At 57.8% G+C, this 26,980-nt stretch overlaps 1 protein-coding gene across 1 annotated transcript in view; it reads left to right on the top strand.

The window, feature by feature from the left end:
• The first annotated feature begins 12,316 nt into the window (after window positions 1-12,316).
• The window catches only part of CAST (calpastatin), a 109,683-nt gene continuing 95,019 nt past the window's right edge, over window positions 12,317-26,980 (top strand). The window contains exons 1-3 of the mRNA XM_084278940.1: window positions 12,317-12,322; window positions 18,432-18,497; window positions 23,434-23,505. The gene's annotated coding sequence lies outside the window, so the exon portion shown is untranslated. The remainder of the gene's footprint in view (window positions 12,323-18,431; window positions 18,498-23,433; window positions 23,506-26,980) is intronic.

Raw genomic sequence — 26,980 nt, 5'->3', positions numbered from 1 at the left:
CACACCTGCAGCCCCGCACGCTGACACGCTGCCAGGAGTGATGCCCAGTCACACCCGCACAAGGTCTTTACAAGACAAATCCAAACCATGGGGACAGAACAAGCCCAGGCAGCGCTCCAGGCTGGGGGAGACTGTCTGGAGAGCTGTCAGGCAGAGAAGGCCCTGGGGGTGTTGGGTGACTGTGACTGACCAGGAGCCAGCAGTGTGCCCGGGGGGCCAGGAAGGCCAAGGGCATCCTGGCTTGTGCCAGGCCCAGCGTGGCCAGCAGGTCTGGGGAGGGGATTGTGCCCCTGGGCTGGGCACTGGGGAGGCCGCAGCTGGAGTGCTGGGCCCAGTGCTGGGCCCCTCACTGCCAGAAGGACATGGAGGGCCTGGAGCGAGTGCAGAGAAGGGCAACCAGGCTGGGGAAGGGGCTGGAGGGCAAATCCTCTGAGGAGCGGCTGAGGGAGCTGGGGGTGTTGAGCCTGGAGAAGAGGAGGCTGAGGGGAGACCTTCTCCCCACCTCCCCTGCCCTGCCAGGAGGGTGCAGAGAGGTGGGCGATGGTCTCTGCAGCCAGGGGCCAGGAGATGGGACAAGGGGCAATGGGCTCAAGCTGCCCCAGGGCAGGGTCAGCTCAGCTGGGAGGGAAAAGTTCTTCCCTGGCAGAGCTGTCAGGGCCTGGCCCAGGCTGCCCAGGGAGGGGCTGAGTCCCCAGCCCTGGATGTGATTAGAAAAAGGGTAGATGAGGTGCTCAGGGATCTGGTTTAGCTCAGGATGGGAATGGTTGGACTTGATGATCTCCAAAGGCCTTTTCCAACCTGGTGACTCTGTGATTCAGAATACTCGATACAGTTATTGAGATTCCAATCATTAGCAGCATTTACAGGCCACTAACCAAGTGTAGACACTCATGCACCAGTGATCTGGGAGATGACACTTGCATGTGACATCTCCCAACAGCTCACAGCATCCCCAAACAATCAAATACCAGAACCCAAATACTAAGATATCCAAGTATACAAGATACAAGACAGGCATCCACCAAACCAAGAGCTCAAATAAGTTTAAAGGAATACCTTAAAAATCAGAGGATGGTCCTTGCCTGCTGCCACAGTGAGCCAGGCAGGGTGAGGAGTCCCTCTGGGAACTCCCAGGGCACGCCTGGGGAGTCCTGTTCCTTACCAGATCTTGCAGCCCAGCAGAGAGGGTCCCATCTGGGGTGCCAAAATGATGCCTTGGAAAGCTGGAATCAAAACTCAAAAACCTTGGTGACTGTGAAGCAGGTATCCTTTATTGCAGCACTGGGCACACACTGGGAGGAGCGATGGATGCCCTGTGTGCCCAGCGCTGCAGTAAAGGGATCCCTGCTTCACAGGCAACAAGGCCAGGGAGTTTCTGTTCTGGCTTTCTGAGGCATCAGGAGCGGAGCATCGCCTGCTCCATCACCCTGCCTCGAAGGAGCTGATGGATCTGAGGTTTTGTGACACACAGAGGGCTCTGTCTCAGCGCTCACTGAGCCCTCTGCGCTGCTGAGCCGATGCCTTGTCCCAAGCTCTGTGCCATCAGGTCTCACTGCAATGTGGGGCTGCCTGCGGCGCGTCTCAGGACAAGCACGACACTAACACACAGCCTGAAACAGAAAGGAAAGCTAGCTCCCCGGGAGGGAGCAGTGTGTGCTGAGAGGAGCTATCTGCATGTGGCCTCTGTTAATGCCACCTCTGTTTTCAGAGAGGCACAAGCAGGAACGGAAGCTGCCTCAAGCAGGGACAGTCCTGAGCAAGGTGCATCCCTGAGCAAGGTGCATCCCTGAGCAAGGAGCATCCCTGAGCAAGCTGCATCCCTCAGCAATGAGCACCCCTGAGCAAGGAGCATCCCTGAGCAAGCTGCATCCCTCAGCAATGAGCACCCCTGAGCAAGGAGCATCCCTGAGCAAGCTGCATCCCTGAGCAAGCTGCACCCCTGAGCAAGGAGCATCCCTGAGCAATGAGCATCCCTGAGCAAGGCACATCCCTGAGCAAACTGCATCCCTGAGCAAGGAGCATCCCTGAGCAAGCTGCATCCCTAAGCAAGCTGCATCCCTGAGCAAGGCACATTCTTGAGCAGCACGCATCCCTGAGCGATGCACATCCCTGAGCAGCACGCATCCCTGAGCAGCACACATCCCCGAGCAGCACACATCATGCCCTGCCATCGCTGCTTGGGTGCTCAGGCAAACCAGTGTCTGATCTCACTGTGCTGTTCTGCAGCTGCCAAACAGCCACGTCCCGTTGCTGAGGTGGGAGTGATCTCTTCAGCACACCCTGAAGCACGCAAAACGTGGGGGTTGGGGTTTTTTAAGTTGCTTCAAACTGCAGGTCAGGCCAGGCTGTGCCCCGTGCAGGGTCCTGTCTCCAGGTGCTCGCTCATGTCGGCTCCTGCTCCACATCAGCACAACTTGCTTTCTTTTTCAATGATGAAAAATGTATAGTGCCTTCAAAACAGCCTCTAGCTGTAAAATGTGTTCTGTGGAGCCCGTTTCCCTTCAATCCCAGTTTCTTATTTCCTCACATGTCTGAAAGAGGAAAGGCTTTCCCACTGATCAGTGTTGCAATACGCTGTAGAACGCTGCTCTACCAGCCTGGGCTTACTCTGACTTCCTTTCTGTTGTTTCAGTTAGTAGCTGTGCCCCTTAAAGGGCACGAATTACAGAGCTAACCTGAGAAGAGAGCTGTGAGACTCCATTCTGCAGAGAGCCAGTGACGAGGAGCTTGGACCATGTGCCTGAAAAAGCATCCAAGCAGGGCTGTAATGGCCAAGTGCATTTGGGGATGTCTTGCTACAAGCAGAGCTATTTTTCAAAGACATGGGCAGCTTTTAACACATTAGTTAAACTTTCAACTTAACCAAACACTAGCTGACCACCTACAGGAAGAACCAGACACTAACAAGGCTGTCGAGTGTACAACATCCACCAGCCCTCATCATACCAATCTACAATCAGTCAGCAATGCGATGCTCTTACCCCCATTCACAGCAGTTGCTGTGACTGGCAAAGCACTTGGCAGGGTTTGTTTCTAACTCCAGAGTGTAATTAATGAGTGATTTGCATGTGTATAATATCTAAAAGGAGTACATGATTGCACTGATGTGCATCTCTGCATGCAAACACATTGTGCACAGGTGATTGTGCCATTACACAGGTGTGTGCTTAGATGAACACCACGGTTTGGTTTCTCATGGCTGGCGTGCTGGAGAGGACAAGCTGAGAAGGAAATGGGGGTTCTGAAGTCCCTGAAGGGACCCCAGGAACAGGAGGGGAATGGGCTTGTTAAAGGGCAGAGACTGGCAGGACAAGGGGCTGGAGTGAAGCTGGAGGAGGGAAGGGAGAGAGGAGAGACTGGGGGGAAGTTCTTTGCAGAGAGAGTGGTGAGGGGCTGGCAGGGGCTGCCCAGAGAGGGGGTGGGTGCCCCGTCCCTGGGGGTGTTCAAGGCCAGGTTGGCTGGGGCCCTGGGCAACCTTGTGTAGCTCCAGGCCTGGAGGTTGGTGTCCCTGCCTGTGGCAGGGGGTTGGAGCTCTGGGACCCTTGGGGTCCCTTCCCACCCAGACCAGGCTGGGATTCTCTGATTCTATGATAATAACCCTTCTTCATTGCTGACACAGCACTGTTTTTAAGCTCAATAATCAGACCAGAAATGTGGTGTGCACAGAGGACTGTGCACTAACAAAACTCTAGGCCCAATGTCTATATCCACAACAAGAAACCTATGTGCCCCAGACACCCCTCAGTCCTCCTGAGCCTCAGTTTACCAGCAGCAAAGGCAACTGCTTCCCCCAGAAATGCAGATGACAGCCTGGGGGTGCAGATCTGCGGGGACGGCAGCGGGTGTATTACAGCTCATGAGAGCTGCGAGATCCTGGCACTGTAATTTATTCCTCTCTCAACAGGAATATCTGGTTTGCCAGAGGTTTTTTCATAACCTGTCACAAGTGCGGAGGGAAATACTATGGAAGCATGCTCCAATTACCAATGTCTCCTTTCACCATCAGCTGTTGAAAGTATATAAGAAGCATCACATACTTGGGGCAGACTGTCTGGAGAGCTGTCAGGCAGAGAAGGCCCTGGGGGTGTTGGGTGACTGTGACTGACCAGGAGCCAGCAGTGTGCCCGGGGGGCCAGGAAGGCCAAGGGCATCCTGGCTTGTGCCAGGCCCAGCGTGGCCAGCAGGTCTGGGGAGGGGATTGTGCCCCTGGGCTGGGCACTGGGGAGGCCGCAGCTGGAGTGCTGGGCCCAGTGCTGGGCCCCTCACTGCCAGAAGGATATGGAGGGCCTGGAGCGAGTGCAGAGAAGGGCAACCAGGCTGGGGAAGGGGCTGGAGGGCAAATCCTCTGAGGAGCGGCTGAGGGAGCTGGGGGTGTTGAGCCTGGAGAAGAGGAGGCTGAGGGGAGCCCTTCTCCCCACCTCCCCTGCCCTGCCAGGAGGGTGCAGAGAGGTGGGCGATGGTCTCTGCAGCCAGGGGACAGGAGATGGGACAAGGGGCAATGGGCTCAAGCTGCCCCAGGGCAGGGTCAGCTCAGCTGGGAGGGAAAAGTTCTTCCCTGGCAGAGCTGTCAGGGCCTGGCCCAGGCTGCCCAGGGAGGGGCTGAGTCCCCAGCCCTGGGGGTGTTTAACAGGGGGTAGATGAGGTGCTCAGGGATCTGGTTTAGCCCAGGACAGGGACGGGTGCACTCCAGGAGCTTAAAGGGCTTTTCCAACCCTGGGATTGTGTGATTCTGTAAAGGCTCTCACCAGCTACCCCTTTGAAGGCTGCCCGGAGGCATGCAGAGGAGCTGTGTCTCTCCCTTTCCTAGCCCCAGAGATCCTCCACAGTTACTACCAAAATTCTGTGTTATGCTTAATACTATGCTGTGTAAGCGCAGTGTGAATTAATTATATCTTTCAGTGCTGTACTACTTTAAATTGTTATTCCTTACTCATCAGTCTCTTATTTTAGCTGGGAGTCACGGGAATGTTGGTTAGTTAAATAGCTCATTGCATCATATCCTTGTGCAAGAGCCATGAGACAGACATATGTGTTGCATATATGTATGCACCTCAGATAAACCAGCCAAGTGCAGGTTTTGGTTGTGCTGCTGGGATTAGTCATAGACTGTAGTTCAATCTGTCCTGGGCTTCTGCCATAATTATGTGTATATCAGGAACAAGCAGGCGAAAAACGACGTGGGGAAAGAGACATGGTGTCATGTATAACCTTCACAGAATTCCAGAGTCACTGGGTTGGAAAAGCCCTTTAAACGTATCAAATCCACCCGTCCCTGTCCTGTGCTAAACCAGCTCCCTGAGCACCTCATCTCCCCCCTTGTTAAACACCCCCAGGGCTGGGGACTCAGCCCCTCCCTGGGCAGCCTGGGCCAGGCCCTGACAGCTCTGCCAGGGAAGAACTTTTCCCTCCCAGCTGAGCTGACCCTGCCCTGGGGCAGCTTGAGCCCATTGCCCCTTGTCCCATCTCCTGTCCCCTGGCTGCAGAGACCATCGCCCACCTCTCTGCACCCTCCTGGCAGGGCAGGGGAGGTGGGGAGAAGGTCTCCCCTCAGCCTCCTCTTCTCCAGGCTCAACACCCCCAGCTCCCTCAGCCGAGGGTATCTTTGTTACCCTGGGATGCCCCATCAAACGTCACCCACACAAACGATTCACTGCATCTTTGCCCAAAAATACAAGTAATTTTTAGCTTGTTTCACAGGAGGTGTTTTAGAAAACAGCAACTATTCTGCACAACTCTTCCTCTACCCAACTATTAATACCAAGAATCTTGGGTCTAATTTAACCTGGAGGAGAGCACAGCCCCGAGGGCACCATCCCACCCTGATGATCAGGCACAAGCACAGCTGAGTGCTGCCCCTCTCCTGGAAATCGTTTCTGCAGCAAATGGAGATTAAGTGGGAAAATGCCCAAGAATTACATGGAAGTTTTAATCTCTTCAGTGCATTTTATGATGCCCCAAGGTATGGCGCTGGCACAAATAAAAACATTCTGCATGTTTCTGTGTGTGGAAAATGCAACTTGTGCTACAAGGCACGTGCTTTATTATGAGCTTCAGTTCATTTAGCAGGATCTTCCCTGGGTTTTGAGACCTTCTCCTGCATAGAGACTGAAGTGTGCTTCCAAGCACACAGGTTGATTTTGATCTGACCTCACACAAAGCTCTCCAGTGCTTCCCTTATCTGCGTTGTCTACTTCCCAGCAAAGATAAGCCCACAGTTTGATAACCCGAAAGAAATGCCATTGCAAGTCTCCCAGGCAGAAGTCTTTACATAGCAGCTTTATAAAAATCAGAACCCAGGCACGCATTCTGCTGGATTTCACCATTTTTTAATTCTTTTATTTTTTTTATTTTACACTTGACAGGATATACCTCACCTCAGGAAAGTTCTTTTCATGGGGAAGCAGCAGAGAGAGAAGAGCTGGAGGTGGCCACTCCTACATAGCTGTGATGTTTGACATTCGCAGGGGTAACACCCCACTCTCTGTGCTGTGCTATCTGTAGCCAGGCCAGGGAAATGCCAGCTGTTTCCTGAAAGCTGGTTTTATACTGAAGCAAAACAATGCTTGGAAGCACTCCAACTGCCAGAGCTTTTTCTGGGCATGTGGTGGTCTCATCTAAGCTTATCTGCTGGTTCCCAAGGCTGATGGCATGGCTTGGCTTCCCACAGAGAAACAGGCTGTGGGAAAAAGAGAGGACCAAACGCACAGTGTGGGATGGAGCGTGCATGGTAGAGGCTACAACATAGGCTTTTTTCACTGATGACTGTACACAACACATTCTGCTGAAGGGTGGGGATTTGCCCTACCTCAGTGGATATACAAAAACCTTTTTACTAATCAACCAAATTGAGCTCCAATAATTATTCAAAGTTTATTTCCAAGGTGGGTTGGTTTTGGGGTTGGTTTTTTTTTTTGGTTTTTAATTAAAGTTCAGCTCAGCATTTAAGGGATTTACAGAATTAATTCCAAGGAAGACCATGGAATCAATTCTGTTCTTCTCTTGGTGCCAAAGCTTGGGATTTCTGGCTGTGGCAAGGAAACTTTGATTCACCAGTGGGATGGAGTCCAGCAGGAAACCTTCAAGCCACACTAAACAAGCAGAGGGCATAACATTTATATGCTAAAAGAACAAGTTTAGAACACGTATTTCGTGAACAAAAACAGTAGAGGAAGAAATGACACATACTTGTCTGTCTTTGTTATTGCTGGTGTGTTAAAACAGGGCGGGACTGCATGCACCAGCGTGAAGGGGGGGAAGCAAATCCTGATGGGTTTGGTTTGGGGAGGAAGAAAACAGAATAAAAACTTGTGACAAGTTCCCTGGTAAACCAGAAGAGGAAAGAGATTAAACAAACCACTTGCTTTGATTGGCTTTTGTACTTGCTTTTAGACTTTTTTTTTAAAATACCCTAGATAAAAATCGAATGATACAAGAGATTTTGTACTTTATTTTGCAGATTTGGTGAGTGACTCATAAACTTGCAGTAGCCCTATTATGCAAGTTATACTAATAAAAGAAGTATGCTTGGCAAAACTTTCATCTAGCTCCAGATAGAATTTTGAGCACCTTTTTATTCAGAGGCATTTGACATCAACTGGTGCTCTTTGGAGACAGTGTATGGAAGGAAGAAATGAGGCTGTGATTATGGATTCCAATTTTAGACTACCAGTACCTTGAACTAAATCATAGAATCGCAGAATCACAGGGGTTGGGAGGGGCCCCCAGAGCCCATGGGGTCCCACCCCCTGCCCAAGCAGGGTCCCTAGGACAGGTCAGGGCTGGAATCTCTCCAGAGAAGGAGACTCCACACCCCCTGGGCAGCCTGTCCCAGGGCTCCCTCACCCTCACCGCCAAGAAGTTCTTCCCCACATTGGGGGGAACTCCCTGTGCTCCAACTTGAGCCCATCGCCCCTTGTCCTGTCCCCACAGACACTGAGCAGAGGCTGCCCATGGCCCCCTGTGTCCCACCCTTCAGCTCTTGATCCCCATTGATCAGATCCCCTCTCAGGCTTCTCCTCTGCAGGCTGAACAGCCCCAGCTCCCTCAGCCTTTCCTCCCAGGGGAGATGCTCCAGGCCCTTCATCCCCTTCGCAGCCTCCTCTGGACTCTCTCCAGGAGATCCCTGGCTGGTTGATCCCAGGGAGCCCAGCACTGGACACAACGCTCCAGGGAATGGTCAGGTGGGGCAGAGCAGAGGGGGAAATGGAAATGTATCCAATGAAATACATCCCAAAATGACTACTAAAAGCATACAAAGTGTTTTAAGATACCCGCCGGCATTACACACTGTGACAGTAAAGAACCTGTGGTCCTGACGCAGCCACGTGCCACTGCTCCAGCCAATATACATGGAACTGACAGTACGTCTGGACTATCCATGGCCTCCTGCATCCATTCCCCCTGTGACCAGCACCCCACAGCACCGCGACAGGCTGCAGGGCCTCCGTCCGCTCACAGACACTGTCACAGAGTTGAGGAGGAAACGCAGCGGAAGACAGGATGTGACTTGGAAATCACACCCCCAGAAGCTGCAAGGAAAACCTGTTTCTTTTCCCCTGATGAAGGATAATGAGTGTCAGAGTCACTGGGATAATTACTAGGATGCTCCTGTCAGGTGCACACGCCGTCGCGGTGGTGTTGAGGCCTGCGGCCGCGCCGGCGCTGGCTCAGGCACCGGCCAGCTGAGATGGCCTCTGCTAGAGGAACAAGCAGCTGCTTTTCACTCCCCTGCTAGATGCGTGCTGTCCACATCCTTTCTGGTCTAAACTACTTAGGGATAAATTAATGCAGAAATTGCCAATAAACAATGGTTCCTTAAAGGCCCAAACTGAAGGAGCCTTCTAAAATAAACAGCCCTGCCGACCCCTCTGCCCAGCCGGCTTCAGAAACTGCAGACTCGGCAGGGTCTGTGGGAACTGGAGCACAGATCAGGGAAGCTCTCCTCTGTCCTGCAGCTGTGCAGCATTCCAATCTCATCCATCTACCACACTTCTTCTCAGGAGAGCTCAGAATTAAGGATGGGCTTCTAGATCAGAAGAACCCTCAAAACCCAGCAGGATACAGAGTGATATCATAGACTCATAGAATCCCAGCCAGGTCTGGGATGGAAGGGACCCAGAGGGTCCCAGAGCTCCAACCCCCTGCCACAGGCAGGGACACCAACCTCCAGGCCTGGAGCTACACAAGGCTGCCCAGGGCCCCAGCCAACCTGGCCTGGAACACCCCCAGGGACGGGGCACCCACCCCCTCTCTGGGCAGCCCCTTCCAGCCCCTCACCATTCTCTCTGCAAAGAACTTCCCCCCAGTCTCTCCTCTCCCCCTTCCCTCCTCCAGCTTCACTCCAGCCCCCTTGTCCTGCCAGTCTCTGCCCTTGAACAAGCCCATTCCCCTCCTGTTCCTGGGGTCCCTTCAGGGATGGGGAGGCTGCAGTGAGGTCCCCCCACAGCCTTCTCTTCTCCAGGCTGACCCAGCCCAGCTCCCTCAGCCTCTCTGCGTAGGGGAGCTGCTCCAGCCCTCTGAGCATCTCCGTGGCTCCTCTGACCCGTCTCCACCAGCCCCACATCTCTCTTGTCCTGGGGCCCCAGCTCTGGACACAGGACTCCAGCTGGGGAGGGCAGAGCAGAGAGGGACAATCCCCTCCCTGTCCCTGCTGCCACCCCTCTGCTGATGGAGCCCAGGATCCCATCGCCCTTCCCAGCTGCAGGAGCCACTGCTGCTCAGGGGGAGTTCCTCATCCCCCTGACACCCAGGTCCTTCTCCTCAGGGCTGCTCTCCAGCAGCTCTTCTCCCAGGCTGTGTCTGTGTCTGGGATTCCTCCAGCCCAAGTGCACCTTGGCATCAGCCAGGGTTTCACACACTGCTGCCTCTTTACTGCAGTACTCTACAATTTCAGTCTCTGTCAGCTCCCATTGCTCCGTATCAGGCAGCAGCAGTCTGAAGCAGTCGGAAGGCTTCAAGGAGTGTGTCAGCAGGGAGGGCCGGCTGCCTGTTGCTGAGGAATGCTGTACAGTCTGTTCGACCTGTCAGGGTGACCCCAGACGCATCAGCACCCAAGAGCCTGGTGTGACAGCCAGGCATGAAGCACTTCCTTGGGCTTCCCCTCCTGCCGAGCACCTTGTCTGAAGCCTCGTAAGCTGGGCCCCGGCAAGGTACCTGCCTTACACTTCCACACCCAGATGCAATAGGAGCGTGGGTAGGTCACCCACCCATGCGAATGGAAAACACAGACGAGTCACAGGTAGAAGTGCTTCAAAGGCCAGACATAAACCTGCACGGGGCTTTTCAGAAGGGAAGACTGGGGTCGTCTGTAGGCAAATGGCAAGTCTGAACCATATATCCTCTCTGGAGGTAAAAGCCATTTCCCCAAGGCCTCGAGGGGTTCACCCTCACCCACGCGTCTCCTTCGGACAGGACAGGACGAGGCACGAGCACTCACTTGGTTTACAGACAGCCCACTAACTGCTGCAGCCCTACTGCCTCTTCCCAGAGGGAGCAGGGAGCAGCTGCCTCCACAGTCAGCTTTCCCTGAAGCCTTGGACACTTCTGCTTCACCCTGCTGATACGCACAGACTCCTCACAGGTGCTGGTGTCCAGGAGCTGCTGCTGCTGCGACCAGTGACACAGCTCATCCCATTGCTATTACACCCACCTGGCTGAAGCCCGGGACGCCCCAGCACACAACACCCCAAACAGCTATTTCTAATTAAGCTGTCCACAAATGAGACCTGGGAAAGGCAAAGGTCATGCACCATGTTCATTCCTGTTAATGACCTTTGACCTGGGCAGGCTGGAGAGCTGGGCAGGGAGAAACCAGATGAGGTTCAACAAAAGCAAGTGGAGAGTCTGGCACCTGGGAAGGAATAACTGCTGGGATCAGGACAGGCTGGGGGTGACCTGCTGGAGAGGAGCTCTGTGGAGAAGGACCTGGGGTGCTGGTGGGTGACAGGGTGGCCATGAGCCAGCAGTGTGCCCTGGGGCTGAGAGAGACAATGGGATCCTGGGGGCATCAGGAGGAGTGTGGGCAGCAGGTGACAGGAGGGGATCCTCCCCCTCTGCTCTGCCCTGCTCAGGCCCCACTGGAGTGTTGTGTCCAGTGCTGGGCTCCCTGGGATCAAACAGCCAGGGATCTCCTGGAGAGAGTCCAGAGGAGGCTGCGAAGGGGATGAAGGGCCTGGAGCATCTCCCCTGGGAGGAAAGGCTGAGGGAGCTGGGGCTGTTCAGCTGGAGAGGAGAAGCCTGAGAGGGGATCTGATCAATGGGGATCAAGAGCTGAAGGGTGGGACCCAGGGGCCATGGGCAGCCTCTGCTCAGTGTCTGTGGGGACAGGACAAGGGGCGATGGGCTCAAGTTGGAGCCCAGGGAGTTCCCCCCAGTCTGGGGAAGAACTTCTTGGCGGTGAGGGTGAGGGAGCCCTGGGACAGGCTGCCCAGAGGGTGTGGAGTCTCCTTCTCTGGAGAGATTCCAGCCCTGACCTGTCCTAGGGACCCTGCTTGGGCAGGGGATGGGACCCCATGGGTTCTAGGGGGCCCTTCCAGCCCCTACAGCAATGTGAGTCTGTATGAGTATGTGTGGAACTACATGCAGACAGGTAGACATCACACTTGGAACCCTTTCACAGAATCACAAGGTTGGAGAAGACCTTTAAGATCTTCACGTCCAACCCTTTCTCAGGAGCCTTTGCTGCACCGCTCAGCCACGCTTGGCCTCTTTGGCACAGTGGCTTCTACACACAGGCCATGGCCATGGCAGGACGGCATCCCGTGCCGCTCATGCTGCTTCTGGGGTCAGGTGAGGAGCTGGCCACAGGTACCTGCCAGCAGCTGCAGCTCGGGGGGAGCCACGGCCAGGCAGGACCCCCCTCGGGTGCCCAAAGGCAAGGCAGGGGGAAAGGCTGGATGGAGCCCAGTGCTCATGAGGCACAGGAACGCCTGCGCTTCCCCTGACAAACCCTTCTTTCTCGTAAGGAAAGCCACTCTCGCTTGGAGCGAGCGTCGTCCTGTCTCCAGCGCTGCCAGGGCCAGGGGCGCAGGGGGCTGTCACCTCCCGCCCGGGACCCCCCGTCCATCTCGGCCCGGGCAGGAATAGCTGCAGCGTCCCGCGCCCCGCTTCCCCCGCGGGCCCCCCCGGCCCGGCCCGGCCCGGCCCCGGCAGGAAGGGGAGGGACCGTGCGCGGGATGGGACGTCTGTAGCGCTGGGACCGCTGCGCAGCGGCAGACCCCCCCCCGCGTCCCTGGGGCCCGCGGCAGCGCCGGCGGGCAGAGGCCTCGTCGCTATGTCGCAGCACAGGACAGGGGCGCAGCCGCCCCCCGGCGCGCCGGCCGCGGTAAGGGGGGGCGGGGGCGAGGGGGGGCGGGGGGAGTGTCTGTGGGGGGCGGGGCGGGGGGCGAGGGGGGGTCTGGTGGGGGGCGGGGCGGGGGGGTGGGAGGCGGGGCGGGGGGGTGGGGAGGGGGCGCCTGGTGGGGGGCGGGGGGCGGGGGGGGTCTGGTGGGAGGCGAGGGAGGGGCGACGGGGGTCTGGTGGGGGGCGGGGCGGGGGGGCGAGGGGGGTCTGGTGGGGGGCGGGGCGGGGGGGTGGGGAGGGGGCGTCTGGTGGGGGGCGGGGCGGGGGGGCGAGGGGGGTCTGGTGGGGAGCGGGGCGGGGGGGTGGGGAGGGGGCGTCTGGTGGGGGCGGGGCGGGGGGCGAGGGGGGGGTCTGGTGGGGGGCGGGGCGGGGGGGGTGGGAGGCGGGGCGGGGAGGTGGGGAGGGGGCGTCTGTTGGGGGGCGGGGCGGGGGGGTGGGGAGGGGGCGTCTGGTGGGGGGCGGGACGGGGGGGCAGGGGGGGTCTGGTGGGGGGCGGGGAGGCGGGGCGGGGGGGGGGATCTCGTGGTGGTCGGGGCGGGGGTCGAGGGGGGTCTGGTGGGGGGAGGGGAGGCGGGGCGGGGGGGCTCTGGTGGGAGGCGAGAGGGGGGAGCGGGGGGGGTCTGGTGGGCGGTGGGGGGGCCTGGTGGGCGGCGGGGGGGGTCTGGTGGGGGGCGGGGCTGGGGGGCAGGGGGGGTCTGGTGGGAGGCGGGGCGAGGGGGTGTGGGGCGGGGGGGGTCTGGTGGGGGGCGGTCTGGTGTGAAGCGGGGCGGGGGGCGAGGGGGGTGGGAGTGGTGTGTGCGTATTGGGCGGGGGACTGGGTGTGCGGGGGGGGTTGGGGGAAAGAAGCGGGGGGGGGCGTGTGCCTGTAGGGGCTTGGGGGGGTGTAGGGGGGTGCGTGGGGGGGCTTTGGAGGGATTTAGGGGGGTACGTGGGGGGGCGAGGGTGTTGTGTTGGGGGGGGGGCGGTAGGCGTGCCGGGGGGGGTTGGGCGGGGGGCCGGGGGGGGTCTGGTGTGAAGCGGGGCGGGGGACGGGGGGGTGGGAGTGGTGTGTGCGTATCGGGCGGGGGACTGGGTGTGCGGGGGAGGGGTGGGGGGGCATAGTGGGGTACGTGGGGGGGCTTTGGAGGGGGTGTGGGGCGGGGGGGGAGGGGGTTGTGTTTGGGGGGCGGTAGGTGTGCCGGGGGGACTGTAGGTGTGCCGGGGGGGGGGGGGTAGGTGTGCCGGGGGGGGGGCTAGGCGTGCCGGGGGGACTGTAGGTGTGCCGGGGGGGGAGGGGTAGGTGTGCCGGGGGGGCTGTGCCGGGGGGGGTAGGTGTGCCGGGGGGGGGGGCCTGGCGTGCTGGGGGGTGGGGGTAGGCGTGCCGGGGAGGGGGGGGCTAGGCGTGCCGGGGGGACTGTAGGTGTGCCGGGGGGGGGGGTAGGTGTGCCGGGGGGGCTGTGTTGGGGGGGCTGTGGGTGTGCCGGGGGGGGGTAGGCGTGCCGGGGGGGCTGTGCCGGGGGGGCTGTAGGTGTGCCGGGGGGGGGGTAGGCGTGCCGGGGGGGCTGTGCCGGGGGGGCTGTAGGTGTGCCGGGGGGGGGGGGTAGGTGTGCCGGGGGGGCTGTAGCTGTGCCGGGGGGGCTGTAGCTGTGCCGGGGGGGCTGTGTTGGGGGGGCTGTAGCCGTGCCGGGGGGGCTGTAGCCGTGCTGGGGGGGCTGTGGCCGTGCTGGGGGGGCTGTAGCTGTGCCGGGTGGGCTGTAGCTGTGCCGGGGGGGCTGTGGCCGTGCCGGGGGGGCTGTGCCGGGGGGGCTGTGGCCGTGCCGGGGTTGCTGTCGGGCGTGCGGCGGGCGGGGCGGTGGCTGTGCGGGGCGCTGTCGGGCCGCGGCGCTCTGCCGGCCGCCCCACGGGCCTTGCGGGGCCGCGGGCGCCGCCCTGCCGCACGGGCCGGCGGTGGAGGGGCCGCTGCGGCGGCGGGTGCCGCCCGGGGGCGGAGGCGGCTGCCGGGGCGCGGCTCGGGCCGGGCCGGGCCGGGCCGTGCGGCGCAGCGCGGGGCAGTCAGCAGCGGCGGGCAGCGCCATGGCCTTCGCGCGGTGGTGGTACGCCACGGTAAATACGGGGCTGCTGCCGGGGCCGGGGGAGCCGGGACCCCCTCGGGGCTGGGGGGTGCGGGGGGGGTTGGCGGCCGGGTGCGGGGTGCGGGCGGCGCGTCCCGCAGGCTCGTTCCGCGCCTCGCCGTCCGGAGGGCCAAGGGGGGGGGGGTTATGGGTCAGCGGGGAGCTGGGTGATCCCGGGGTGCGCTGGGCCCCCCCAGCCGGCTTTTCCAGGCCGCGCTGCAGCCCGCGTCGCCCGGCGCCCTGGGCATCCTGCGGGGGGGTGTGGGGGGTGCGGGCTGTCCCGCTCAGGAGCCGGTGATGCGGGGCCGGAGCGCAGCGGTTTGCGGCGGCGGGCAGAGCTTGTCGGGGCTTGTTTCCGCCTTGGAACAGGCTCCGCGGTGTGCCTTTGCCTTGGCGAGCGGCAGGCAGGCGGTGGAGCTGCCAGGAGCAGCCGTTCCTCGCCCGCTGCCCCCGTAGGGAGCCGCGGCTCTTGGATGGCTCCCCGCGGTTTGGCTGGGTGGTGGCTGCTGTGTGGGGAGCCTGCAGTTGCTCTGCGAAGTCTTCCCGGTAACTTGCTGTGTGAGGAGGTGGTTGGTGTCTCTGTGGAGCCGTGGAGAAAAGTTTGGGCTCTGCTGTAGTTTGTCAGAAGGTGGCTCTCGGAGAAAACATCCCTCGCTGTGCTGAGTGAGTGTCTAATCAGGCAGCCTGAGTCTGTCGGGTTTATAATCACACTTTTAAATGACTTGAAGTAGCTTGGATCCAAGTTTAGTGGTGTTTCCAAGTTAAATCCATGTTTAGTAGTGTTTTCAAGTTAAACCATCAGTACAGTGTGGCAGAGGTGACAAAGTCACAAGGAGGGAAGGCTGGGAGTTGCAGCATGAAGTGGTGACACGGATGTTAAAGGCCTGGTTGCCCCTGGGTCAGGGAATCCAGCAAAATACAAGGTACTAAGACACTGTGACTACCCCTAATCAGGACAGGCAGCTCCGTTGGGAACCTGTCATTACAGGTGCTGGCAGCCACATCAGAGCTGCTGCTCTCCGTGTCAGCCCGGAGTCCTCTCCTGTCACACAGGGCAGTTCCTGCCTGGAAGAGCTTGTGGTCTAAAGCATTGTGTGTTAGCAAAGGAGCAGGAGAGGTGGGGGAGAGGAACAGACATGAAGGAGATGCAGTGGTTGCTCTACCAAGGGTTTTACTGGTTGGTGTGTTTAAACCAGGACGGGGGGCTGTAAGAGGAGCCCATTGTTACCCTTGTCCATTCTTTACATCGATTGTACTTCCCCCAACACCACTTTCCACATGGCAGTTTTCTAAGCAGCATCAAAAATCCCTGTCTCCTTCCCAATTTCAACTGAAAAGGAAGGTCAGATTCCGATCTGCATGAAGGGATATGTCTCCTTTAATTTCTGTGACACCAAGTTGGTTGGCTGCAGCTGAGCCTCTTGCAGGGAGACCTCCCTTCTCACCCCACTGCTGAGCGTGCTGTCACTGCAGTCCTCTGAGATGCTGAGCAAGGGCCTGGAACCAAGGCTTGTTAATGCCAGTGGGGCTCAGGAGGTATAGAAGGAATTTCTTGAAGCAAGACCTTTAGCTGAGGTTTGAGACTTGCAGGTGTGGGCTAAGGATGCAGTTCATAGAATCACAGAATCGTGGGGGTTGGAAGGGCCCCACAGAACCCATGGGATCCCATCCCCTGCCCAAGCAGGGTCCCTAGGACAGGTCAGGGCTGGAATCTCTCCAGAGAAGGAGACTCCACACCCCCTGGGCAGCCTGTCCCAGGGCTCCCTCACCCTCACTGGGGAAAAGTTCTTCCCCAGACTGGGGGGGAACTCCCTGGGCTCCAACTTGAGCCCATCGCCCCTTGTCCTGTCCCCACAGACACTGGGAAGGGGCTGCCCATTCCCCCTGCATCCCATACTTAAGATATTAATAGCCATTAGTAAGGTCCCCCCTTTAGTCTTCTCCTCTGCAGGCTGAACAGCCCCAGCCCACAGCCTTTCAGTGGTGTGTTCAGCTGCTGGTGTTCTGCTCTGTGCTTGTCACTAAGGCTGGTTACTTTCTGCTTCACAAATGCTGTGTGACTGGGACTGCAAAGGTACAACTGTCACACAACTGTCGGAGAATGGTAGAAGCAGAGAAGCTCCTGAGCTGGGAGGGATCCCCAAGGAGCCCGAGTCCCACTCCTGGCTGCACACAGGCCAGCCAAGTCGGGGCACGGGACCAAGTGCAGCAGCCCAGCTTGGTGCTGTGACCCTTCCCTGGGGAAGGGAATTAAGTCAGGAGGAGTTTGTGCACTCTAGAACAAAATGAACATCTCAGGATCAACTTCCTTGTCTGTGGTGGTACTTGGTGTGTTTTGTGAAGGTGGGATTGTGGGTGGGTTTGTGGGGGGGGGGTGTTTCTCTTAGTGAAGTTGGAAGTTCCTTTGGGCCAGCTGAACAGCTGTAAAGAATTGCTGTGAGCTCGTTAAACTAGACATGTAACTTCAACTGCCTGCCTGCTGTTCTGTTGTGAGCTGGGTATCCACTGCCTTGGCCCTGGATGTGTTTCTCTGGAGTGGTGAGGAAGGATGAGCAGGAAAAGGAAAGCGCCCGAGGGAGAAGTCAGCTGCCCCGTGGGTAGGGAGTGTAAAGGAGCAGTGCATGCTAGTGGCCCTCAGAACCCCAGCTTCCTCTCTTGCTGAGCAGATTGATGGATTTGCTTTATTTACACACACACAGTTACACTACTGGAGGTTCAGGCTTGGAAACAGGGAGCAGGGAAGCGCTGTGTGAGGGAGCTTTTGCAGCAGGGTCCCTCCTCCTGTCCCAGGCCTCAGCTGCTGGGGGAACCGGCGCCTCCTTGGAAGGTGTGTAGGGAAGTCGTGCTCTCCAGGGTTACCTCCTGAGGATGGAGGACTTTCACCTCAGATCACACCTCCCTGCTCTGCTCCATGTGTGTGCAGTAGGTGACTCCACCTCACTGGACAAGGAATCCCTTTGGCTGGGCCGCAGGTGCTTTGTTCCCCCAGTGAAAAGCGTCTGCCAAGGCAGAGTGTGGTGTTACAGGAGGTGTGCCCCAGCCTGCTGCAGGGCAGGCAGCAAGGGGCTCAGCTGGCTTTGGGCCCCCTGTGATGGGCAGGGCTGGGGAGGGGAGTCCAGGCCGTGCAGCAGAGCTTTGCTGGGCAGCAGCTGGGGCCCCTGAGCCTGGGCAGTGCTGGCTCGGGAGTCACCCAGCTGAGAGCCAGAGCCCCTCACTGCCCTGGCTGTTCCTGGCATGCGGGGGCTGTTCTCTGGTTCTGGCAGTGACAAGCACAGGGAACTGGGTTAATTGTGTCTGGGCTGCCAGTTTGATTGGGGGCACTGAGTCAGTTCGTCTGCTACCTGGAAAGATCATCCCCAGGGCCTGTTCTTCCTCTGAAGAGGCAGAGCTGAAGCGTGAGGAAGCCCTGTCAGTTGTAAACCTTGTTCAGGATCTCAGGCGTGTCTCAGACCCAGTGTAACAACCTGAAATGCTGGAGGTTGTCTGAAACTGTCTGGGAATTTTATTTCCCAGCATAACAGCCACTGGAAAAGAGACACTGTGGGTTTTTTCCTGGAGTTTTATTTCTTCCTTCAGCTGTAGAATTTTCCCACCCTGAAGGGAATGGCTGGGTCTGGAATAATCCAGAATCATCTCCCTTTACCTAAGGAAACAAGCCCAACGTAACAGAGCTTCACTCTCAGGTGTCCCCGTTGCTCTGGGAGCTGCCGGGAGCTGAGATACCAGCTGGTGCCTGGGTGATGTTGCACTTCATGTTCAGAGGAACCCTTCTTGCTTTTTACCTGTTATTGGTTAAGAAATATGCTGTGGAGGAAGGTTTTGTGTGTCTGTGTTGTCAGAGGTGGGAGCAAGCGGGGTCACACAGCAGGTTAGTGGAAGCAAGAGGTGGAGAGTGCTGGAGGCCATGAAAGATGCCAGAGGAATCACATACTGGGGTTTTCTCTCCATTGAAGGTGTAATTTAAGGTCTTAGTAACTCCACATCTCTTCTTTCTACTGACAGCACGGCGACAAGAAGGCAAGTGGAGCCTCTTCCCCGTCGGGAGAGAAGAAAGCAGAAGGGGCAGAGGTAAATTGGCCTGTCTGATCATAGAAAGGAGAAAACTTGGTCACTTATTTCCCCCTAGAGAGACTCTTGTCTTTGGATGGCAGAGTGGTGCTTTTCAGAGAGCTGACTGGTGACCACAGTCACTCCTTACTCACTGCAGGTGTGTGCTGTTTTGCCTTGTGCTGCTGAGCAGCCCCCTGAGCATACTGCTTTTATTTTCCATCCTGATTCTGCATTTCCCAGAGTCACTGGGCTGGAGAAGCCCTTTAAGCTCCTGGAGTCCACCCGTCCCTGTCCTGTGCTAAACCAGCTCCCTCCATGTCCTTCTGGCAGTGAGGGGCCCAGCACTGGGCCCAGCACTCCAGCTGCGGCCTCCCCAGTGCCCAGCCCAGGGGCACAATCCCCTCCCCAGACCTGCTGGCCACGCTGGGCCTGGCACAAGCCAGGATGCCCTTGGCCTTCCTGGCCCCCCGGGCACACTGCTGGCTCGTGGTCAGTCACAGTCACCCAACACCCCCAGGCCCTTCTCTGCCTGACAGCTCTCCAGACAGTCTCCCTCAGCCTGTAGCGCTGCCTGGGCTTGTTCTGTCCCATGGGCAGGACTCTGCCCTTGGCCTTGTTAAACCTCATCCCCTGGCTCTCAGCCCATGGGCCCAGGCTGTTCAGGTCCCTCTGAAGAGCCTCCCCACATCCAAACAGCCTCTGTTCAGACAAAGAGACGGGTCACTGTCTCAGGGGATTCCCTTCTGGAGGGAACTGCGGGCCCGACCTGTAGGCCGGAGCCTCTACACGGGGCAGTCTGGTGCCTTAAGGGAGCCTCAGCTGGGGACCTGACAGAGCCACTCCCACCCCTGGTCAGGCACACGGACTATGATCCACTTCTCATTGTCCCAATAGCTACTAATGAAATACATAAAGGAGTATTAGCACCATGATGAAGGATTTAAGGGCCCTGGGACGCATGGCACGAGGATCTGGGGCACAGGGAGTGTTTTCCTCACAGAATCACAGAATCACCAGGTTGGAAGAGACCTCTGAAGATCATCGAGTCCAACCATTCCCATCCTGAGCTAAAGCAGATCCCTGAGCACCTCATGTACCCTTTTTCTGATCACACCCAGGGAAGGTGACTCAATACCCCCAGCTCCCTCAGCCGCTCCTCAGAGGATTTGCCCTCCAGCCCCTTCCCCAGCCTGGTTGCCCTTCTCTGCACTCGCTCCAGGCCCTCCATGTCCTTCTGGCAGTGAGGGGCCCAGCACTGGGCCCAGCGCTCCAGCTGCGGCCTCCCCAGTGCCCAGCCCAGTGCTGCACAGGGGTAACTGAGTGACAACAGAGGTGGCCACATCACACTCTCAGCAGGGAAGTAAAGATGCAAAGGGAAGGGCAAAGTCAGGGCTTCTCCAGTTACAAATATTCTTGCAGCCTTTGGGTGCTAAAAGGGAGATGTTTTCAAGGGGGGTTGGGAAAAAAACAAGGGAAGAGGAACGGCAGACACAGTGAGATAAGAAGTCCCTGGGTCCCAGGTGGTTTCAATTTGTGGGAGTGTCTGGAAGGAGTATCAACGTGGACTTGAACTATTTCTGCATCCCTGGCTTTGTTTTCCTTCACACCTGCCCTTGTTTACCGTTAGGGTGAGAAATGGGACGTGGAAAGCTGTGGCCAGGCTCAGCACAGCAAACCTTGTCTTGCCATGTCCTGCATGGTCCTGCCTTCCTGCAGCCCCAGAGGTGTGATCTCTGGGATGGCTGTGAACCTCAGGCTCCCATTCTGTGTGTCACAGAATCACACAATTGTAGGGGTTGGGAGGGACCTCGAGAGCTCATCGGGTCCAACCCCCCTGCCAAAGCAGCTCCCCAGCTCATATCAGTGACAAAGGCCTACAGGCGGGGCTGGGATCTCTCCAGAGAAGGAGACTCCAAACCCCTGGGCAGCCTGTCCCAGGGCTCCCTCACTGGGGAAAAGTTCTTCCCATGCTCCAACTTGCAGCCACTGCCCCTTGTCCTGTCCCCACAGACACTGAAAAGGGGCTGGCTGATTTCCCCTGCATCGGGTAATTATAAACACTGATTACGTCCCCCCTTAGTCTTCTCTTCTCAAGGCTGAACAGCCCCAGCTCACTCAGCCTTTCCTCAGAGGGGAGATGCTCCAGGCCCTTCATCACCTTCGTATCGTGTTCGTGCCTCTGCCCTGGCGCCTCTGCTGCTCTGGCTCCAAGGGCTTCGTGGGTCTCTGTGTTACTGGCAGCACCCGATGGGGAACACAGTGTTCCCTGGGTCCTGCTGCGGGTGGAGAGACCCAGGAGAGCTTCTGGGTCAGCCTGGGAGTCTACCCTGGGCACTGCTGGTGTCTGGGTGTGCAATGTGGCACTGAAAGGAGGGCAGGGAGTGTGCTCAGGGGATCTGAAGCCCCAGCTTAGGCTGTTTCACCAGACGTGGTGTGCAAGACCCCCCCAACACACCCTGCTGCAGTCATGCTGTACAGCCCTGTGTACAGCACAGGAGGGTGCTGAATAAAGACCTTACACCTGGCAAAGGGCTGTTGGGGAGGGGCAGGAGCAACTCTGACAGGAGCACTTGTGAGGTTTCTTTCTCCTTTGGTGCCAAATTACTGATTTCAGCTGGTGTTGTTTGCCTGGGCTTTTGTCCCCCTACACCTGGTGTCCTCAGAGGAGGAACACAGTGAGGGGTTCTGAGGAATCCAGGTCTTGCTTCCCTGCCTCCCTGCTGCACGTTCTTTCCCCATGGGATTCTGGGCTTACCTTCAAGCCCCTGTCCCACCTGCATTCTCTGTGCAGTGTCATCATGAGCCTGTGAATGGCACAGTCCAACATGAACACCTGATGCATGTCCTCCTGGGCAAGCCTGCATATCCAAGGGGTATTGATTTGATCTCCCTTTATTAAACACGGGGGGATCACTGCTGCACCCTCAGAGCAGTGGGGCTTCTGCTGCTGCAGCCACTGCAGGTAAGGAAGGGCAGGCTGGAAGTACCTGTGTGCCAGGGCTCTCCTCCTCCTGCACACAGGATTCTGCCCAGGCTCCTGATCTCTCTAATCCAGTTCCCAGCCAAGCTGTGCTGGGTGACTCACGGGCTCTGCTGTTCCCGGGCTGTGGGTGCAGCTGCACGGTGACTCTGGGTCTGAGGGTGTCCCAGGGATGAAGATACCCCCTTCCGTGGAGGGGGAGAAGGTGGGATCTCTTGGGAAGAGGTGCCAGAGCTGCCTTGCCTGGGGGGAGCTGGTTACATCCTGATTTTAACACCTGTACAGCCAGGTGAAGCTGGGAGCACCACGTGCCCAACGCTTTCTGCCTCTACAGACGTGTTCCAGGGTGGACACCAAATCAGTTCCTGCTACAAGATGACCCTGGGACTGGGATTTATTGCTCTGCTTAGGATGCTGTGGTCAGTATTCAGGAGAGCACACTGAGCTGATGGTGGCTTCAGTGGCCCTGCAGCCTGTCTCAGACAGGCTTTCTACAGGCCAGGGAAGAGTTTACTCCCTTCTTTCTCTTCTGCCCCTCCTGCCTGTGTCTCTAGGGCTGTTCCGCTGCCCCTGGGACAGAGACATGTTTGCAGGAACAGCTTTTTCCTGACTCTGTTTAAGTGATTAACCCAAGTTCCTGCTCACAATAAGCTTTAATTTCACTCCCCCTAAGGCTGCCCACCACCCACATGGCCCCTGGGGATGAGCAGCAGCCCCCCTGCTCAGGCTGTGAAGGTGCCTGTGTGGGCGGCATGTCACACCCCAGCAGGGACTCCTGCACTGAAACACCCCTCTGGAGGAGGCAGTACCTTCAGGAGCAAGTGTTTGTTCTACAATACAGCACTGACCATACACTGGAAGCGTGTCAGGAGGCGACCCAGATGTGCCACATCTGCAGCTAAGGGGGGATTTCTGTCTTTGGAAGAAAGCCAGGATGCAGACAAGGTGGAAGCAGTTCCAGTGCACTCCCTTCAGCTGCACTTCTGCACAGTCAAACAGCCCCCCCCCCAGATGCATCCCAAAGTGCATCTGCACAGACACATCCCCTGGGGTCCTTACCATAAAGAGCTTGTGAAAGGATGGACAGAGCAAAGGCCTGGGGAGGGGACTGTGCCCCTGGGCTGGGCGCTGGGGAGGCTGAGGGAGCTGGGCCCAGTGCTGGGCCCCTCACTGCCAGAAGGACAGGGAGGGATCTGGCTTAGCACAGGACAGGGACGGGTGGACTCCAGGAGCTTAAAGGGCTTTTCCAACCTGGTGATTCTGTGATAAGGGAGGGGGAGAGCTGCCCAGAGACTGAGACCTGAGCAGCTACTGAAGGCAAGAGGCAGCCACAAACCTGGTGAGCTGCTGCAGGGAATGGGCTGTGCAGGAACTGCCCCAGGCCGGGGCTGTGCAGCTGCTGAGGCTGGAGGCTCAGGGGCTGCAGCAGGACTTGGTGGCACTCGATAATAATGACACTGTGTTGGTCAAAAACTGGAGCCTCAAAAGGGCTGTCGAGGTTTTGTGTGGGTTGCAAGAATACTCATGACTGGAAAAGCCCTGACTTTGCCCTTCCCTTTGCATCTTTACTTCCCTGCTGGGAGTGTGATGTGGCCACCTCTGTTGTCACTCAGTTACCCCTGTGCAGCACTGGGTCACACCCTCTGTTTTCCCTGACACCCTCCAGTGAAGTATCTGGGGTTCCTGCTGCTTTAGCTGTTAGTACACCAGAGTTGCTCTGCCCCAGGAACGGGCTCAGGCTTACCTGTGCTCCATAAACCAGGCCAAGAGAACTCAGCCTGCTCTGGGAGGAGCCAGGCTGTCTGAACTGAGTCAGCTTGAACTAGAGGTACATAGGAGAGCTTGTTTTTTCAGATGACTTGCCTTGCAGGAAGCATTGCAATGGACATTTGTTTCAATTCCTGGATTTTTACAGTTGCACTTGGCTTTTCTCCATCAGGGTTTGACATGTGTTATGTCTCTTTTTCTTTGTAGAAGCCACCAGTGAGTGCTCATGTCAGCAACCCCCCCAAAACACAGACAAATGGAACCCCTTCTGCTGCTAAGGTAATGTGTGTGCTGAAGGAAAACCACCTCTTCTCAATGAAGGGCTTGTCCTGGAATCACAGGGGACGCTCTCCAGGGAAGGAGACTCCACCCCCCCTGGGCAGCCTGTCCCAGGGCTCCCTCACCCTCACCGGCAACAAGTTCTTCCCCAGACTGGGGGGGAACTCCCTGTGCTCCAACTTGAGCCCATCACCCCTTGTCCTGTCCCCACAGACACTGAGAAGGGGCTGCCCATTCCCCCTGCATCCCTTACTTAAGATATTTAAGGAGAACTCAAAGCAAGTACTGTTGAGGTCTGGAGTAGGCTTCCTAAGCTTCTCCTTCCTGGTGACTTAAATGTAGATAGAACAAAATGCAACAGGTTTCCTGTAAATAGAAATGTGCTTGGGAAAAGGCATCTAGTGAGGTGCTGAGGAGATGAAATGGGCCCAAAAGATGTTCCATATATAGCATCATAATGCAATAAAATAAAACCCTTTAAAAGGGTTAGGAGTTACCAGTCTGTAGGTGATCTATTTAGTAGCAGAGCATTTTGGAATTACTTGTAGTCATAGCAGGGAGAATCATAGAATCAAAGAATCACAGGGGTTGGAAGGGACCTGGAGAGATCACTGGGTCCAAACCCCTGCCAAAGCAGCTCCCCAGCTCACACTGCACAGCTCAGCATCCAGACAGCTCCTCCAGAGATGGAGAGTCCACCCCACCTGGGCAGCCTGTCCCAGGGCTCCCTCCCCCTCACTGGCAAGAAGTTCTTCCCCACATTGGGGGGAACTCCCTGGGCTCCAACTTGAGCCCATCGCCCCTTGTCCTGTCCCCACAGACACTGGGAAGGGGCTGCCCATTCCCCCTGCATCCCATACTTAAGATATTAATAGCCATTAGTAAGGTCCCCCCTTTAGTCTTCTCCTCTGCAGGCTGAACAGCCCCAGCCCACAGCCTTTCAGTGGTGTGTTCAGCTGCTGGTGTTCTGCTCTGTGCTTGTCACTAAGGCTGGTTACTTTCTGCTTCACAAATGCTGTGTGACTGGGACTGCAAAGGTACAACTGTCACACAGCTGTCAGAGAATGGTAGAAGCAGAGAAGCTCCTGAGCTGGGAGGGATCCCCAAGGAGCCCGAGTCCCACTCCTGGCTGCACACAGGCCACAGGCTGGGCCGCAGGTGCTTTGTTCCCCCAGTGAAAACCGTCTGCCAAGGCAGAGTGTGGTGTTACAGGAGGTGTGCCCCAGCCTGCTGCAGGGCAGGCAGCAAGGGGCTCATCTCTCTGCAGCCTGAGTTGAGGGGAGGCAAAGTTGGGGTCCTTGCCTGAGCTGTTCCTTGTCCTTCCCGCCAGCGAGGCCGTCCTGGGGTCCCTGGGGGCCGTGGAGCTGATGTTGTGCTCAGAGGGTGGTTGTGGGAACGCTGCAGCCCCAGTGTCTGCCCCAGAGATGCTGGGGCTGGGAACCAGGGAGAGCAGAGAAGCTGTGACAGCCCAGAGGGGCCACCCTGAGCTCCATCCCCCCACTGGGACACAGCGCTCCGCTCCCTTCCCCATCCCGGCACTGGCTGCCCTCGTGATGCCGTCTGGGGGTGAGGAGGAGGAGATGGGCTTGGGGAGGAAGGGGGACCCTGGCTTTAGCCCTGGTAAAGCTCTGGCACGCTCAGGGGCAGCCTGGTAAAGCTCCTGCACTCTGCCACTTGGTTTGATAAAGGAACAAAAGTGCCCTGGGGGGTGGTTGGTGTTGCTTCTTTTACAGCTGTGTCCACACAGAATCACAGAATCCCAGCCTGGTCTGGGCTGGAAGGGACCCCAAAGGTCCCAGAGCTCCAACCCCCTGCCACAGGCAGGGACACCAACCTCCAGGCCTGGAGCTACACAAGGCTGCCCAGGGCCCCAGCCAACCTGGCCTTGAACACCCCCAGGGACGGGGCACCCACCCCCTCTCTGGGCAGCCCCTTCCAGCCCCTCACCACTCTTTCTGTAAAAAACTTCCCCCTAATATCTCATCTAAACCTTCCCTCCTTTAGCTTCAGTCCATTCCCCCTTGTCCTGCCATTATCTGCTCTTTTAAAAAGTCGAATCCCCTCCTGCCTATCAGCTCCCTTCAGAGACGGGGAGGCTGCAGTGAGGTCCCCCCACAGACTTCTCTTCTCCAGGCTGACCCAGCCCAGCTCCCTCAGCCTCTCTGCGTAGGGGAGCTGCTCCAGCCCTCTGAGCATCCCCGTGGCTCCTCTGACCCCTCTCCACCAGCCCCACATCTCTCTTGTCCTGGGGCCCCAGCTCTGGACACAGGACTCCAGCTGGGGAGGGCAGAGCAGAGAGGGACAATCCCCTCTCTGTCCCTGCTGCCCCCCCTCTGCTGATGGAGCCCAGGATCCCATTGGCCCTACGAGCTGCAAGAGCCACTGCTGGCTCCTGTCAAGCTTCTCATCCACCACAATCCCCAGGTCCTTCTCCTCAGGGCTGCTCTCCAGCAGCTCTTCTCCCAGGCTGTGTCTGTGTCTGGGATTCCTCTGGCCCAAGTGCAACACCTGACACTTGGCAGTGTTGAACCTCATCAGGTTCCCCCGGCCCCTCTTTCCAGCCTGTCAGGATCCCTCTGGATGGCTCCTTTCCTTCTGGGGTGTCGACCACACCACTCAGCTTGGTGTCATCCCCAGACTTGCTGAGGGTGCACTCAATCCCATCACCCCTGTCACTGATAAAGATGTTCAAGAGCACCGGTCCCAAGACAGACCCCTGGGGGACCCCGCTTGTCACCGGCCTCCCCCTGGACACAGACCCATTGACCACCCCCCTTTGGCTACGGTCTGTCAACCAGTTTCTTACCCACTGGATGCTCCATCCATCAAATCCACTTCTCTCCAATGTAGAGATGAGGATGTGGTGGGGGACTGTCCAAGGCACGACCTTCCCTTGGTGAAGCCGTGCTGGCTGTCCCGGATCACATGCTCTTCCCTCATGTGCTCCAACAGGTCGTCCAGGAGGATCTGTTCCCTGATCTTCCCAGGCACAGAGGTGAGGCTCACCGGCCTGGAATTCCCTGGGTCTTCCTTGCTCCCTTTTTTATAAATGGGAGTGACATGACCTTTTCTCCAGTCCCCAGGGACCTCTCCTGACAGCCACGACTTTTCCAATATGATGGAGAGCGGCTCGGCAGCCCCATCAGCAGCTCCTTCAGGCCCCTGGGGTGCCTGTCATCCGGCCCCATGGACTTGTAGACATTCAGTCTCATGAGGCGGTCTGGGACTTGCTCTGCTCTTACAGTGGGGGGGGATTTACTCCCCCATTTCCCACCTTGAGTTTTAGGGATGCAAGGTTCTGGGATTTGAGAATGATGAGAATCCTGGCTGCCAGAGAAGACCGAGGCAAAGAACTCCTTCAGTCCCTCAGCCTTCTCCTCATCAGCTGCAGCCAATTCTCCTTTCTCATTTCCCAAGGGGGGCACGTTCTCTTTGGCCTGTCTCTTCTGGCCAATGGACCTGTCAAATCCCTTCT

This window comes from Gallinula chloropus (assembly GCF_964237585.1).
Source record: "Gallinula chloropus genome assembly, chromosome: Z".
NCBI lineage: Eukaryota > Metazoa > Chordata > Aves > Gruiformes > Rallidae > Gallinula > Gallinula chloropus.
The sequence above is the reverse complement of the archived record's forward strand: the minus strand, read 5'-3'. Positions and strand labels throughout refer to the sequence as shown.